We start from the raw sequence: 18,606 nt of genomic DNA, 5'->3' as shown, positions 1-18,606 counted from the left end.
ACCCAGAAATAATGTTTAACCAGATTTCTCAGGATCTCATGATCCAGTCAAGTTGACCCATAAAATTAGCTATCACAGATGGCCTAGAGGTAGAAGATGTTAGATGAGAACAGTGAACAAATCAGCAAACTAGTGAATCTCCTAAACTGAAGGTTAGAGACCATATTTAGGTGGCAGTCTGGAAAGCATCAAGGAATTATGGACTGGATAGGTCTTCCATGTTGGAGAAAGGCAGGCTGTCAGGCATTTCTGAGGTCAAGAGAAAGGTTTGTCTGCAAAAAGCATCACCCAGCAGGTAGAAATATCTGAGCAGGAGAAATGAGTTTTAATCTAGATCAAGCTTTTAATTCAGATCAAATGCTGCTTTATTTCTTTCTAGGAAAGTCGAGAAGACATGAGAATTGTACAACAGCTAAGACAGTAATTGAGCTATCACAGGGTTTGACATCATACACCAAAGTAGAGAAATGAATCCATAGCACTTTAAATGTCTTCTATTTATTGTCTCTCTGTTGATTGAGAAGACTTGGTATAAAAACCAAAGTGACTTCTAAAGTGGTATATAGTCCAGGTAAATTTGATGGGCTAGGGGTATCTGAGCAAGTCAGACTAATTCCTAACCATAATTGGCCTCAAGTAACCTTGATGAGCAACATAAAATACCTGAGTCCGTGGTGAATGAAGAACACTAGGAAAGACTATGTAAATGGTTTAGCCTAGCCCAGGAACTGGCAAACTATGGCCTGTAGGTTGAACCCAGGCCTTCCCTGTTTATGTAAATAGATTGTATTGGAACACAGCCACACTCATTGATTTATGTATTATCTATGACTGCTTTTTCACTATAATCACTGAGTTGAATAGTCACAACATAGCCTGAAAAGACTAAAACATTTACTATCTGGCCTTTTACAGAACATGTTTGCTGACTCAGGCCTAACCTATCCATGAGCAAAAATATTTTTAAATACCAATTTATTTCCTGTACATGGAAAAATGGATATCAATGTTCTAGTTGGTGATGGTATTTGGTGGAACTAATCCTAAGTGTAGAGTATTATGTTTACCACAGAAGAGCAAAATTTATGTCTGGAGAGAAGGAGGAAGGCAGGAAGGGGAGGGAGCAAAAAGGGAAGGAAGGGAAGGAAGGTAAGAGGAAGGAAAAGGAGGAGAGGGGAAGAAAGAGGAGGACTGAGCATACTTAGGAGCAGAGATGAGCCAAGGACGTTAGACTCTAGAATCTGTAGTCCTTAGTTGCATTTGCTCTTGATGCCAGCTTTGGTTTCATCAGCTTGGTTCTAGAAGACAAGCCATTTCTCTCATAGGAAATTCCTCTTTTCATGAACTAGTCGAAGTCAAATTTTGCTTGTTTGCAACTGAAAAATTCCTAATCAGTTCAGGGAAGACAGCATATCTGATAACTCAAAGTGGAAGCAGCACACCTAGCAAAAGACCTCTAAGTCAGTATGGAGGCAGAATCCACATTCTCATTGCCAAAAATAACAGCAAGAGAATTCCCAAGAAGGCCCAAAAGCACACTCACTAGTGCTGTTGATAGGAGGCCCCTTTAAAAAACGGAATTTTAATGGAGTAGGAGTAGGCAGTGGACTGCCACTTCCTTATTGTAAGAAATCTTACATATTTTTATTAAACTGGTAGACACGTGATTTACTAAGCAAGTGTATGCTATTTTTCTGCTTGGAGTTTTAGTTGAAATTGATTGAAGGGAGTTATCAGTGGACGCTCCAAGAGTATACACTGGATTATGTTTGTTATAAAATTTCTATTTCTATTAGAAATAACAATGTCTGAATTTAGTAGATTAAAAATAAAAGTTTTTTAAATGTGTGGGACAATTTTATCACACATACTTCTGCACATATTTATGACATTCTTTTAGTTTGTTAAAATACTTGGCAATCAAAAGACTGCAATCCAATGGGCTCCTTTTTATCCCAAAGCAGCTCCACTCTACACTAGAAAGTAATAAAGCTGGTTAAATGAAAGTGAAACTGACTCCTTGAGGTTATTCTATTTTATATGAAACACACTAATAGGTGTTTAGCTGGGCTAATATAATAGTTTCAGTGGAAACTAATTAAAACCTAAGCAAAGAAAAATATTGCCTTTGCAGTGACTGTAAATTTAACTCAAGTAAGCAAAATGAGTGCTTACTATATGCCAAGTGCATAAAGAAAGAAAATATAAACTTGCCTTCCAGCAGCATGTAACAGTTCTGGAGAAGAATCAGACCATAATAACCTAAATATTACATATAATCTTAAATGAATCAATGATAACAAAGTATTATAGGAATGAAAGTAAAAATTATAATACCTTAATTCAACTGAAACATGAATATCCTGGAAATTGTGCCTATTTACATTTCAGTCTTTGCTTTTCTAATAATATTTACCATAGTGATAGGTGTTCATATAAAAAAATTCATATGTTATACGTACTCCAGATAATTCATTGAAACAACTGTTTTTCAAAGATTTGGAAAAAAGAAATTTCTAAACACTAAAAATCTACATAATATCTTATATTCCAAAAAAATTTAAGAGAATAATTGTATCATATATATATGAATACTTGAAAAAAAAAACTGGAAAGAATGATATGTTAAGGAAATCACGTTCTTTGGACTTGGAAAAAAATGGATTAAAGGCTGACAATTAAGCTAAATTATTTACTTTCTTTAGGCCACAAAATCTTTGTTATCCAAAAATGTGGGTGATTTTCCTTGAACTTCACTTATATATTTTTCTGCTTGACTTTAATTCTATCCTCCTCAATACCTTGTGTGGCAGGCAAAGTAATGTGCTCCCCGCCCCCCCCCCCCCAAAGATGTCTGTGTCTTGATCCCTGGAATCTATGAATATATCACCTTACATGAAAAAAGAGACTTTATTTATTTTTTTTCTAAGATTGGCACCAGGGCTAACAACTGTTGCCAATCTTTTTTTTTTTCTGCTTTATCTCCCAAAACCCCCTGTACACAGTTGTATATCTTAGTTGCAGGTCCTTCTAGTTGTGGGATGTGGGACACCGCCTCAACGTGGCCTGACGAGCAGTGCCATGTCCGCACCCAGGTCCGAACCCTGGGCCGCCACAGCGGAGTGCGCGAACTTAACCACTCGGCCACGGAGCCGGCCCGAAAAAAGAGACTTTAGTGATTAAGATCAAGGATCTTGAAATGGGGAGATTATTCCAGAATATCTGGGTAAGGCTAATTTAATCAAATGAATAGTACAAACGGAAGAGGGAAGAGGAAGAGTAGATCGGAGACGTGATCCATGAGAAGGACTCAACACACCATTACTGGCTTTGAAGACAGAAAGAAGAAACCATGAGCCAAGAAATGCAGATGACCTTTAGAAACTGAGAATGGCCATCAGCTGACAATCATGAAGAAAACACAGTTCAACAACCACAAGGAAATTAATTCTCCCCTAGAGCCTCTAATAAAGACCGCAGTCTTACCCCCTAATTTTATCCTAGAGAAACTTGTGTCAGGCTTCTGACCTAGAGAACTGTAAGGTAATAAATTAACGTTGTTTTAAGCCAATGAAGTGGAAATTTTTTACAGCAGCGATAGGAGACTAACTACCTAATCATTGATCCATGAATTTTTTTCCCTCTGAAGTCAAATACATCCTGATCAGGTTCTCTATCAAACCATGACAAACAAACTAAATTCTAAGTCAAATGTTTTAAAATAGCTTTGTTGACATTACAGTAATGTAGAGTGAGGACCCCTTCTCATATCAAGCTATTTTGACAATGGATTTATCTTTATCTCTAGCCCTAGCTACAGGGACTGGAATATATTAGGTGATAAATAAATATTCCTGACTACTTACACAATGACTGAGCTAAAATAAATTCTTGAGATCCATTCTAAGGTGCTCAGAGAATATGACTGACTGATATTTGTTTTTTATGTTTTGAGAAGTTTTGACCGATCTCAAACCAATAGTGAAAATGAGATGAGAGGGCATTCTGGCCTCAATAAGAAACTGGCTGACACATGCAAAAGAATGAAAGTAGACCATTACCTTACACCATGCACAAAAATCAACTCAAAATGGATTAAAGACTTGAATGTAAGACCCAAAACCATGAAAGTTCTAGAAGAAAACATAGACAGTACACTCTTTGACATCAGTCTTAGCAGCATATTTTCAAGTACCGTGTCTGACCAGGCAAGGGAAACAAAAGAAAAAATGAACAAATGGGACTACATCAAACTAAAAGTCTTCTGCACAGCAAAGGAAACCATCAGCAAAAGAAAAAGACAACCTAACAATTGGGAGAAGATATTTGCAAACCGTGTATCAGATAAGGGGTTAATATCCAAAATATACAAAGAACTCATACAGCTCAACAACAAAAAAACCAACAACCCAATTAAAATATGGGCAAAAGATCTGAAAAGAGATTTCTCCAAAGAAGATATAGAAGATATACAGATGGCCAACAGGCATATGAAAAGATGCTCAACATCATTAGCTATCAGGGAAATGCAAATCAAAACTACAATGAGGTATCACCTCACTCTGGTCAGAATGGCTATAATTAACAAGACAGGAAACAACAAATATTGGCGAGGATGTGGAAAGAAAGGAATCTTTGTACATTGCTGGTGGCAGTGCAAACTGGTGCAGCCACTATGAAAAGCAGTATGGAGTATCCTCAGAAAATTAAGAATAAATCTGCCATATGATCCAGCTATCCCATTGCTGGGTATTTATCCAAAGAACTTGAAAATGCAAAGGCATAAAGATACATGCACCCCTATGTTCACTGCAGCATTATACATAATAGCCAAGACATGGAAGCAACCTAGGTGCCCATCAACGGATGAATGGATAAAGAAGATGTGGTATTTATACACAATAGAATACTACTCAGCCATAAGAAATGAAATCTGGCCATTTGTGACTACATGGATGGTCCTTGAGGGTATTATGCTGAGTGAAATAAGTCAGAGGAAGAAAGTCAAATACTGTATGATCTCACTCATAAGTAGAAGATAAAAACAACGACAAACACATAGCAATGGAGATTGGATTGGTGGTTACCATAGGGGAAGGTGGGGGAGGGCAAAAGGGGTGATTAGGCTCAATGTGAGGGGATGGACTATAATTACTTTTTGGGTGGTGAACAGCATGTAATGTACACAGAATTTGAAATATATTATGATGTACATCTGAAAACTATATAATGTTATAATCCAATGTTACTGCAATTAAAAAATTAAAAATTAAAAAAAACATCTTTTGTAGACAGGAAAAAAAAAAACTGAGAAGTCTACTTAGTCCTTTGATATCTACTCTCTACTACGCTTACCAAGATTCATCAATTGCTTTTATAATGTGAATTTCAGCTCCTGACTTCACTATTTCTTCATCCACTAAACCCCAAATACAGGACTGTCCTGTCTGGACCATGTTCAAAATCTTTACAGTTTTTATTCTAACTATCAAAAGCACCCAACTTTTTCCCTGAAAATCAGGAACAAGGCAAGATGTTAGCTAATGCAATAAAACAAGAAAATAAAATACAAGAAAAGATATACAGATAGGGAAGTGAGAAACAAAACTGTCTTTGTTCACATACTACATGATTGTAGATGTAGAAAATGCCTAAGAATCAAAACCAGAAAAACTCCTGAAACTAATAAGTGGTTGTAGTAAAGTTACAAGGTTAATATACGAAAGTCAGTTGCTTTTGGGGCTGGCCCTGTGGTCAAGTGTTTAAAGTTCCACATGCTCTGCTTTGGTGGCCTGGGGTTCGCCGTTCAGATCCTGGGTGTGGACCTACCTACCCAACTCATCAGCCATGCTGTGGAGGAATTCCATGTGCAAAATAGAGGGAGATTGGCATAGATTAGCTCAGGGTGATTCTCCCTCACTGAAACAAACAAACAAACAAAAATATTTTTTAAAAAGTCAATTGTTTTCCTATATATCAGCAATAAACAATTGGAATTTGTAATTAAAAATACGACACAGCTAGCACCAAAAGAAATTGAAAACTTTGGTATAAATCTAACAAAACATGTAAAGATCTATATGAAGAAAACAACAACTCTAATGAACAAAATCAAAGAAGAACTAAATAAATACAGAGATAGTCCATACTTATGAATTGACTCAATATTCTTATATGTCATCTTCCCAACTTGATCTATATATTCAATGAAATTATTATCAAACTCTTAGCAAGTTATTGTGTGAATATTGACAAATTAATTCTAATGTTTATGTGGAAGGGGAAAAACCCAGAATAACGAATACAATTTTGAAGAACAAAATTAGAAGATTGGCATCATCTGACTTAAAGACTTATTATAAAGCTACAGGAATCAAAACAGCGTGATATTGGTGAAACAATAGACCACCGGATCAATGGAACACAGTGAAGCCCACTAATAGAGCCACACAAATATGCTCAACTCATCTTTGAGAAAGGAGCAAAGGCAATTCAACAGAGAAAGATAATCTTTCAACAAATGGTTCTTGAACAACTGAACATCCACATGCAAAAAGAAAATTGAATCTACTCATAGGCCTTATACCTTTTGCAAAAATTTATTGATAGATTTATGGATAAACGAACTGTGGTACATCCATGCAATGGAAGCTTATTCACCAATAAGAAGAAAATGAACTGTCAAGGCATGAAAAACACGGAGGAACCTTAAATGCATATTGCTAAATGAAAGAAATTAGTCTGAAAAAGCATGATTCCAGCTCTATGATATTCTGGAAAAGGCAAAGCTTTAGAGACAGTAAAAAATGCTGTGGCTCCTGGAATTTGGGGAGAAAGAAAGAGAGATGAATAGGCAGAGCACAGGGGATTTTTACTACTGTGAAACTTTTTTATTATACTGTAACGATAGATACGTGACATTACATATTTTTTAAAATGCATGGAACTGTACAACACAACACAAAACGTGTATTATACTGTAAACTACGGTATTTAGTTAATAATGTATCAATATTGGTTCATTAATTGTAACGTATGTAGTACACTAATGCAAGAAATTAATAATTGGTGAAACTGTGTGGGGATGCAGGGAGTAGAGTGTGGTATGTGGGAACTCTCTGTTCTTTCTGCTCGATTTTTCTGTAAACCTAAAAATTCTCTAAAAAAATAAAGTCTATTAAAAAGTCTGTCATTCATTTTCTCACAGTTAGGCTCTCTGAGTGGAAATAGCCAATTAATTGAAAATAATATAAGTTCTGCCCTGTTGTTCAAGTGCGGCCTTGTGGAATGAAATGTACATTTTTTATTGACATCTTCCAAAAGCAATATTGTGTGTGTTCTCTTGCTTGACAAAGAGATAAATACATTTTAATGTCCACTGTACTTTTTGTCAGACTAAGCTTTCTCACAGAATTAACCCCTATCTTTGTTGTTAGGTTGTTGTTATAATTTAATTCTTAAGTGACTTTTTTATAGCAATATTTCCTAGGGTAAACATTTCACTTTCTTTTTTGCAATAAAAACACTCTAAATAATCAATAAAATAATCTGATACATTTAAAAACAATATTTCTCATGGTAGATGTTTTGGCCACCATGAAAGGCACTGGCAAATGTTAGTTACATTGAGGCAGACAGTGTCTTTTGATTCCACTCAAATCACATGGTAAACAGACAGATGCTTTCCCTATCTTACATTCCTCTTTCCTCTTTATTTCCTTCTATTGTTTTATGTATCATGCAATCTACTTGCATTTCTTAAACTCCTTCTATCCTGAAATACTATGAACTCTAAAGTATCTATCAGCTCTAAAAGTTTTTGTGTGCTATGTGCTAGGGTCTGATGGGGATAACTAGATTAGTAATTCCTAGCAATGACTCTCAAAGATCTAATGGGTTTATGAGGGACATGAAGCATATGCACAAATAATTCTAACACCTAGGAGCACATAGCAAGTGTTATAATTTACAAAAGTAAATGCCAAAGGGGTTCAGAAAAATGAGAGCTCAGTTTCTCTGGAGGGATGTAAGACTTTGGGTGGAATTCAAGTTAGCCCTTATAATGAGTATGGTTTCTGATCTTGACAAAGGGAAGAGGTTCATTGACATAAAGGCTATTTGTGTATGCAAAAATGCAGAAATAAAAGGAAATGGAATAATTTTAGACTCCAAAAAGTGGTCCATTTTGATAGGATTTTAAAATATATGAAGGAGACAAAAGAAAAATTAAATTGAAATGGAAGTTTTGACGTAGAACAGAGGTTAGCTAACTTTTTTGTAAATAGCCAGAGTAGGTATTTTAGATTTTGTGGGACATAGTGTCTCTATCACAATGATTTAACACTGTCATTATAGCAAGAAAGCTGCCATCGGCAAAACACAACCAAATGGGCATGGATGCATTCCAATAAACCTTTATTTATAAAAACTGGTGGAATTTGGTCCACATGGCATAGTTTCCCAACTCTTAGCTTAGATTATAAAAGGGACATACATGTCATTATAAAAATGTGGATGTATATACAAGAAGATGCGGACAAAGTCTGGGTGGGGGTAGTAGATGGCACTTTGATAGTGACACTTGGCTGAGAATCAGAGATTTAAAAAGCCATTTTTTTTCATAAACCATGTGACAAAGATCCTCTCCTTGACCAAACTCTCATCAGGCTCTTCTGAGCTCTTTTTCAACTAGACCTTGATTTTTGGACTTCTATCTTCATGTCCACATTGTCCAATTTTACAAGAATCTGCTAAGTCAGTTTAGCCAGAATTCCCCATTCTCGATATCTGACCACCCTCGAATATCAGGTTCCTCATTCTTCAGCACCCCCAGGTGATATCTAATCACCTTGGCCTGCTTCGGCAAGAATCCAGTTGGGTCAGTTTAGACAAAAATCCCCTTTTTACCCAGATGATTCCTGTTAGTAATTTTCCAATCAATGATCCCCATCCTGCTCGTTGGCTTTAAATTCCCACTTTCCTTCTTATATTCAGAGTTGAGCCAATCTTTCTTCCCCAAGGCAAAACTTCATTGCCTCTCCTGCCTTCAACAAAGTCTGCCTTACTGTTCTTCAACAAGTCAATGGATCATTTTCTCTTTAACATATGTAAGCAATAAAAGTTATAAATTTTTAATCTATATTTATAGCTTTTACATCTATACAGTTGCAAAATAGTCACTTAACTGATAAAATCAACCAAACCATGTTTCACTTATTATACTAGCTATTAGTCTGAAACAAAGTGATTTTTATTTTTAGACATCAAATTATTTAATTGACTTTCAGGCTGAAATGGAATCTCAAAACAACCCTTCAGTATTTTGTAGTACTTTCTAAAAAAGCGGAACTTGTCATTTTACGGCAGTGACCATATTTGCTCTCTGTGGTTTATGCCATTTATTCTAAAAGCCATACTCATCGTATTATACAAAATTATTGTACTTTCCTCCAAAGCAGTATATTTGTTGTTATGGCTATGCAAATAATCCCCTAAAATATGTTTTAAGCAGAATATTTTACTTATTGATTCACTGTATACATATCTGAAATTGAACTCCAGTTTTAAAGACAGGTTTCAGATATGTGGAATTAAAGTATAGACATTCTTGCTAATGACATATTTCAATCATCTATAGTCAATCCTGAAGGTTTTAGATGTTTATGGAAGTTGGGATGATTTTAATATAAATCCATAAACCTGTGATTAAAATATGGGAGAATGCCTTTACTCTAATCTTTTTTGAAGCTATGACATACCCATCAGCTTCTGTGTGACAGGCGCTTCGAAAGACACCTATGTAGAGAAGCCCTTTTTAAATTGACTGCGTAGGAGGTAGGAAGTGGGAGGCATTATGTTGTACCTTTTTAGGGTAGAAAATGGAAATTGGTCTTTCCTAACATGTGCTATATACCAATGTAGTAGGATATGTTATGTGTTCATATATAAAGGAAAACTGAAGCCGATCAGTAAATATATACATTTTCTTTCCCTCATTACATATGATTTCAAAGATTTTTTCTGGTATATTCAGTCATTGGATATTAGAACAAGGAGTCTGTTACTTTAAAACATGGAAACTGAATTTCAGTGAAGTTAAATGACTTAAGACGCATATCAGATAAGAAACGTTTGAGTTATCTTGACTCCAAGTCAAGTGCTCTGTTTGAGAAAATTAATTTTCTTCATCATTCAGAGAGCCTTTAGCAGACATATCCAATAGAACCAGCATCCTGCCTCTCTGCTTTTAACCTTGCCAATATAACATTAAAAAAAAAATGTTGGATGGAGGGCTATTAACCCTCAAACATGCATTATATAGTAATAATATCAAGGCTCTCTGTTTTGCTCAGCAGTAATCTGATTCTTGAGCTGTGATAAACTGCTCTGCCTTTGGCCTTCTTAGTTTAGCCATTTAGGAATTGGATTATTGTCTCATAAACAGAGGGGCATGATATCATTGCTTAATTATAATCATTATTAAAAGTTCTGAATCATGCTATTATCAGGAAAAGGGCAACTGATGGTACTTGAATGAATGACTCACTAAGAACATTTCAATTTATTTTGTGTCAGGAAAAATAAAAACACATTTGGAGTGTAATACTCAAAGTGGAAGATGATAGCAGGCACTGTTAAGAGTGTGAGGTTTTGAAACAGATAGAAATGTTTGAATCCCTACTATGACATTTACTCATTGGGTAACTTTAGATATTTCATGCTTAAATGGGAACAACACATTGTGTCTATTAATATTCTATAATTCCTGTGAACATGAAATGAGTTTGCGTATGTTTGTGTTTAACATAGTGGTGCCTGACATTTGGTAAGCACCGGATAAATTGTAGCAACCAAAAATAACACTCACAATAATTATAAGGTTGATCTTAGTTATTTCAAAATGTCTCTAAATCTACTGCAAAATTCAAAATCATTGTAGCTTCAGTCATGCTATTTTTTTACACAAAAACATGCAGCATTTTGGATTTGGTATTATATCGTGTAATACTCTGTATTTGACATCAAGTCGACATACACAGATCGCATGTACAAAATTCGGAGTTAGTTTGAGGTGATTATGACAAGTTCATTCATTCAATAAATATTTGGGAAATGTTTGTTTAGTGCCAGGCAAGATGTTAGGCAAAGTAAAACACAGTTCCTAACTTAAGTAAGCCATTCGAGTGTGATTAGTGTTATGATAAGAATAAGAGGGACAAGACAGTCCTCAAATATCAGTGACATTCAAATAAGGAAAGACACTTGGGTAATTTGTTTAGGACAATTTTAAGACATTTATAGCAAAAAAAAAACACCCTTTTTAGGAATCATGGAAAAATATTTTGTTGGTGAATGATTCTGCAGATTGAAAATATTTGCTCTAAAATCCACAGAAAACAATTCTAACTCAATGCACTTTTAAATCTGGTTTGTGCATTGAGTATGTATGTGTGTTATTGAGCCTCTGTCTAAATTAATATATATAAGCATATAGATGTATATGTATACACATACACACACATATATACACACACAAACGTTGGCATCGAAGCAGTCCAGTTTTGTTTTTTTTCCTCCAATGAAAAATAAAGAATTCTAGATTTTATAAGTATCCAAAATTTTTTGTTTAGAGGCATAAAAAAACTTAAAGTGAGGGGCTGGCAGAGTGGCACAGTGCTTAGGTTTGCATGTCCTCTTCGATGTCCTGGGGTTTCTCCGGTTCAGATCCCAGGTGTGGACCTATGCACCGATTGTCAGGCTCTCCTGTGGCAGGTGTCCCACATATAAAGTAGAGGTGAATGGGCATAGATGTTAGCTCAGGGCCAGTCTCCCTCAGCAAAAAGGAGGATTGGCAGCAGATGCTACCTCAGGGCTAATCTTCCTAAAAGAAAAAAAACCAAAAAAACCAAAGTGAACTCAGGGTTTACTTTATAATGAAAACCAACAGTATTAGTCAGTAATCAAACATTCCAGCTAATTATAAATACCTGAAAGTGTTTGAGAAATCCTATAGAATATATCCTACAAACCCATAGTAACCTGCATAAAAATTACCCTAGTGAAACTCATATGAAGGGGTTAAATTTGCTATTATCTAGTTGAGTCTCTTTATTTTGGAGTAAATATTCAGATAATTTTTTAAAAATTCTGTTTTAGCAAGTAATTTCCAGAAATACTATATAATTGTTGATCAAGAAGACCCATTTTTTTCTGCAAAGAGCCTCATCTCTGGGTTTTATTTTGAATGGCTAGACAATGGCATTAATTGTTTAACATTTATACTTAGATGCTTTCTTCAGAGGAAGCTAAACACTCTTTACTAGGATGACCCCATATGGGCTCAGTGAAGTCACATGTATCTGTGAACTCATGAGCATGCTCGCTTGTATAGGGAATCCTCCCACCATCCTCACATAATTCATCTTTGACAAATAATTAACAAGTAGGTTCATGGGAGTTACTCAGTGTTCCAGCAAATTTGCGTTACTTCTAATGTGGTTCTGATGTTAATTTTTGAAATTTTGGCCAAGGAGGACCTTTTATTTTCTTGGTCCGGACAAGATCTTTTTCTTCTCAACTCTAAGAAATGCTTGCCTTGTTCTCTGATTTCTCTTGTGCTGTGCTTTCCACAACAGTTCTTTCTTTTTTTCCAGGCACTTCCTTGGCTCTCTTACTGTAGCTCTATCTACTGATATGTGTATTTGCACAGATCTTTGGAGTGGAGGCATTTAAGAAATTTTCAAAGTATCTGCCACATGCCACTCAGGCAATAGTATTTCCCATTTGTACCTACTGGCATTCTTTGTGTCATCCTCCATTACCTCTCATAGAGCCATAGTCAAGGGTTAGATTTCCAGTGGCTTTTGGCAAGAGAAAGCCATTTTTAGGTTAAACCCAACTTAAGACATTAAAAGGTAATACATCTCGATAATACTGTTTATGACTTCAAACATTTTCCTTTGAACATAATATATCGATTATCATTCATCTATTTAATATAGACAATAACATATGAATATTGCTTTTGAGATGGCATTCTTTATGTCCAGTGTTTATGTAATTGTATTATTGGGCACAAAAATATGTGCTCTCCTTGGTTGCTCCATGATTATCTTTATATTTTATTTTACTTGTAGCTGGTATTTATTCGTTCTAAAATATTGCTTCCATATTATAACCATGTTCTAGACACTGGAGATGCAGTGATTATCAAAAATGCATACTCTCAAACTTCAGCAAGCACACACACTAACTTAAGTTAGGAGAGACAATGCTGTGTTTTCACCAATTCCGTGATTTTCCTCCTGGCACACAAGAAGACTACATTTATCAGCCTCCCTTGTAGTTATGTTGAGGTCATGTGATGGATTTGTGGACAAACGTATGTTGGTCAAAATAGTGTATATCACATCCAAGCCCATCCATGAAAGCCCTGCTTGATACCTGACGTTCTATCATCCTATCCACACAGATCTTGAAAGCCACGTGATGAAGATGGAAACATTATAAAATGGAAGCATCCTGGGTCCCTGAGGCTCCAATTCAAAGAAAGCTTCCAGACACACACTGTGATGCAAACAGGAAAAAGAAACCCCAAAATATTAATTATGTTAAGCCATTGAGATTGGGGGTTGCCTGCTACAGCAGTTAGCAAATACTGACTAATGCACATAGAATGGTTATATGAGGAAGACACCAAGTCTCCTTGTAAAATGTAGTAAAGTCCAAAGTTCTGAGGCTGCTGCCAGCACAGGTGAAATACATATATAAAGGAAAAATGAGGACCATGAGTGGCCACGACCTCTTTAGGTAGCTCATCCTTAACAACATGTATTTCATCTTTATGTTTACTTGGTTTTTATTCCAGTGAGAAATAAGATGCTACATCTGACCAAAAATGGATAGTATCCTGGGAATATGCTTCCCCCATGGGTGTGTACTCTGAGAATACAAAAAGGTATAATAGAAAATGACTGGGAATGGCCATCAGTGGGCCCTTTATTTGTGAAAGCACAATATTTTGAGTGTCAGAGAAAAGTCCTGCTGGTCTAGTGGTTAAGATTCTGTGCTCTAACCACCATGGCCCAGATTCTATTCCCAGTCAGGGAACCACACCACCTGTCTGTTGGTTGTCAGACTGTGGCGGTTGCATGTTGCAGTGATGCTGAAAGAGATTACATAATTTGTAAGCAAGAGTTAAAAGCAAATTGGTTTGAATTCTAATCTCATGAATTTCTAATTAGACAAGCAACTTTTGAAACTCACTAACTAGTTAGAACATTTTACTGTATATCTGGATGTAATGGTAGTGGCTATATTTTGTTCGTTGACATTTCTTTTCATTTTAGATTGTAAGGTTGTAGGTACAAGAGATAAATACCATTTAAATAGTTTTCTAATTATGAACTACATTAGTAGATACTGACCTTTGTCTTTAATTTTGTATTGGACTAGTCAGAAGATTGACATACAATTGAACAATTAACATCTGATTCTGAGAATTGGTGCAAAAATTTGAAGTTTGACACACTTCTTTTTTAGTCATGTACTGCCTACAAGATTATTTTGAAATAAGAGAATTATTTTATTTGCCAATTACAGATGTACCACAGATATCCTGCATTTTTTTTTCTTTTGTTTTACTCAAAATTTCCCTGATATTTATAAGCTTCTAGTGCTTAAAATACATACCCATTTCTTTTTCATTTGAAAATACTTGATTCCCAGGAAGATATGAAGCCAATGCTCATTTTCTCCAGGATAACAGAAAGTCGTGAGAACATGGAAAAACAAACCGCCAGATCTTCATTTTAATGGACTCTTACTTCTCTCCCATGATTCTTTAGTCAGAGAAGGAAACAAGTAGAATGAGTGGACTTATGTGAATGGTGTTTCTTTTCACTGCAAATGCAGAAATAAATAAAGTGAGTGAATAGCTAAATGTGTGTATGAACAGAAAGAAGAAGTAGATACAACACATCCAGAGTATCCTTCAACTGAATAAGTCCCTGAAGAATAGTTGGCTGATCATGCATTTCCTTGTATCATTTGAACAAAAGAGGTCCCTATGAAACACATTTTCACAAATCAAGCTATCCTCTTTTTTTCTGTATGCAATATTTTTCTTACTGATGTTAAATGTAAAACCTCAAATGTATCTTATACTGTCAATTTAAATATTATAATATCTTAGTGTGTTTGCGTAGCCTAATATAAGAGCTGTGCTTTTCTTTACCTATATACCTCCTTGTCAAAAGCAGATATTTATAGAATGACATGGTTGAATGTGACAGCTCCTTTACTCTTGAAAATTTGACAGTATTTCTTATGAAAATGACAAAGAATGTAACCTCGCCAGTGATGCTTATTAAAAAGGAAAACAAAGCTCTTCTGGTGAGAGAATTATCTTAAAAATGTCTCTGTGAGTAGACATAGAGTGACACTGTCGCAGACAGCAATGTTAGATCACATCATTGTGCTCAAAAAGCTTGAATAACTTCCAGAGCAAAGTCCTAGCTTCGTAGCATGTCATTCATATTCCCACAAGATATAGGCTCCTACTTCTTCACACTCACCCTTAGTCTCTCCATCCATTACATGTTTCTGTAGCCATGGTGGAAATATCTGCCAGTCCATAAACCCAGAGCACAGTTGAATAACATTGCCAAGTCTTAATCTAAAGCGCACACTCTTAGCCTCATCTCTTAGCTCAAATCTGAATTAGATGAAGTGAGGCCAGTGTGGAAGAATAATTTTCTTAGCTAACAAGAGAGCTCTTCTTTCCTCATTTTAGCTACAGCCATCTGAAAATTGATAGCACAAGAATTTCAATCCTTTATAAAATCAAGTTTCTATAATATAAATATAAAACTCATATTTCAAGACTATTAATCATCAGATTCCTCTTATAACATTTAGTTATTTTTTTAAATATAATTTCCAAATATGCATTCTTGAAAATAAAAATTCATTATATTCTTAATTTCATAAATTCTTATTCTTTGGAATTAAAATTTCAAAAATTTTATTATTTCCAAACCTGAATTGTTCGCAGGTATCTGATGTGGAACTCTTATATAAGACCTAGTGTTTTGCTACTAGTTACTCCCAAGGTGACAATAGCAGCCCTGACTAGCTGAGAGAAAAAAGACATTATTTTCCAGTCATTAAAAACTCTGTTTCCATTTAGATGCAAAATATTTTGGGAAACAAAGTTTGTTTCCAACTAGAAAAAAAAACTTTTGGAGGAAAAATTAATTTTGTACTCTAAAGGAACTTTTAAAATGCCTCATATTAGAGCAGTACTTTGTGCAATTTAATGACACATAGGTAACTCCAAGGAATTAACCACTCTTTTGTTTTTTGTGTGAATAAGATTTACAGTGCTTGAGTATAGTTGTAGTTAATCACAACTCACGTAGATTTGTGAATTATCCCTGGCTTTTTTTCTTAAAAGAGATAATATTAATTCCTATTTTTAAAAGAAGCTTTATTTCTGAACACATTTTCTAGGCTTTGCAATGATAAATTTTACAAACTTTAGAAACTTTTTTACATTGCTTTAGAAATAAAACATATGACAGAAAACTCTTCGTTTCTTGTATGAAAGACCACTATTTACATTAAGATGTTGATTTCATCTGTTCCTAGACCATGAAGTGGCTGGCCCACTCCTGAACAATTGTTAGCTCATTAACTACAAGGAAAATTTAACTATATTTTCTTCTTTACATTGGTTTCTTGGAAATTTTGATCAAAATGTACTTTATATTGAGTAAGAGCTTAGAATCTCATTGTAAAGAATTTGTGTACAGTGACATGACCACTGTGAGTTAGGGCTTAAGGAAAGGCAATATGGAAGACCCAACAACTGAACTGACCTTGAAGAAAAGGTGGATCCTAAGAAGTAACGATGAAACAAAGAATATTTTAGGTAGGCTAAATGGTAACAAATAATGTCTTGGATTTTAAAACATACATTGTTATTACTATTTTTGTTATAAAGTACTAAAAACTAACTATAGAGCAGATTTTTCTTTTTTATGTGTTTGACATGGACGATTTGGAGCATAGCTGCTTATCCATGAAGCAATGTTTTTAGAAGATTAATCAGGTAACAACCTTTAAGATAATTTCACAAATGAGGAGTAAGCCAATGATCAGAGAGAATACTTTTTTAAGTAATTCAATACTGTAAGCATAAAACAATGACCTAAGTGGTGGCAGCAGAAGTAGAGATCAACACAGAGATTCAGGGGGCCTTTAGAAGAAAGATCGACAAAACTTTGTGATTCATTCACTGTGGGCTGCAAGTTTTACTCTAAATGTTGAGACAAATTTTTATTTTGATAGATATAGGGAGGTCAAAGTGAAAATGCATGGGCAAGATGGCTAAGCTGAAGAAATTCAAGATTTTAGTTGGGGATCACACAAATGAGAAGAAAAGTATGTCTTTAAATATAAGAGGGACTTCTATATAAAAGAACAATTATACTGGTCCATAGCTACACAAAGAGACAAAACCAGAATCAATCATCAGAAGTTACAGATGAACTCAGGATAAAAATAAATTTCTAATGATGAAATGAGTTGTCAGAAGATTGAAGCTACAGATGTGCCTGAAGACGATAACGAATGTGATCAGTAAGATTGTAGAGATGCTGAGAGCTTTGCAAGGCCCATTATCTTAGATGACCTTAAATATCTTTTAGCTCTTTAATTTTTTGATTTTGTGCTGTACATGTTTACCAATTTCAGGCCTTGTTTATGTTTGTACAGGTTATGGAAATTAAACTAAAAGACTACTCAAAATAATGTACTTTTGCTTATGTATCTAAATTCTCCCTTGCATGTTATTTTTATCTTACAATGTTAGATATTCTCTTTTTTAAATTTCTTGCCCTTCACAGTATTTTTTCAGTCTTCAGACTGGGCAGCTGGCAATTCATATTTAGGAAAATATTTGTTAATCCATTGGGTTACTAAATGACCCTCTCAGCATTCATAATTCTTAGAAAACTTGTATTCCTTCCTCTTATCTATTTCTTAATACTGTGATTCTTTATGTAAATAATTAGAGCTCTTTGTAGAAAATTTGACAAGTAGGAAAATATACGTAAAAGCTAAAATTAATTTTAATCATAGCAACAAGCATCCTTGGGAATATTTTTCAGTATATTTTTCTTTACTTTTTTAAAATTTGTGTGCTTGTAGTTCTGTTTGCCTATAAATTGATTTGCATAAGACAGGACTTATCACTGCGGCTTAAACAGGCCCATTATTTATTTCCCTGCTTGATTCACATTTCTTCTCTGACTCTGCTCCTTTAGCATCTATTGAGGGGACACTGGGCCGCGTAATCTCGACACCCTGGTGAGTATTGATTTGACCAAAGTTAGATCATGATGAAACCTAGGCCAATCTATTTCTATATTGAGTGCAGAAAAAAAAAAAGATAAAATTATTCTATTTTGAGAAAAATAAAAATGAAATAGGAAATCAATCAGTTCTGGAGAAAAGAGAGAGGAAAGGAGGCAGAGAGTGAGACAGAGAGAGCCAGAGTCATTGAGAGAGACAGTGAGAAACTGCATTGCTTCCTGTGGAATT

This window comes from Equus przewalskii, chromosome 22, assembly GCF_037783145.1.
Source record: "Equus przewalskii isolate Varuska chromosome 22, EquPr2, whole genome shotgun sequence".
Taxonomy (NCBI): Eukaryota; Metazoa; Chordata; class Mammalia; order Perissodactyla; family Equidae; genus Equus; species Equus przewalskii.
This window is presented reverse-complemented; position numbering follows the sequence as displayed.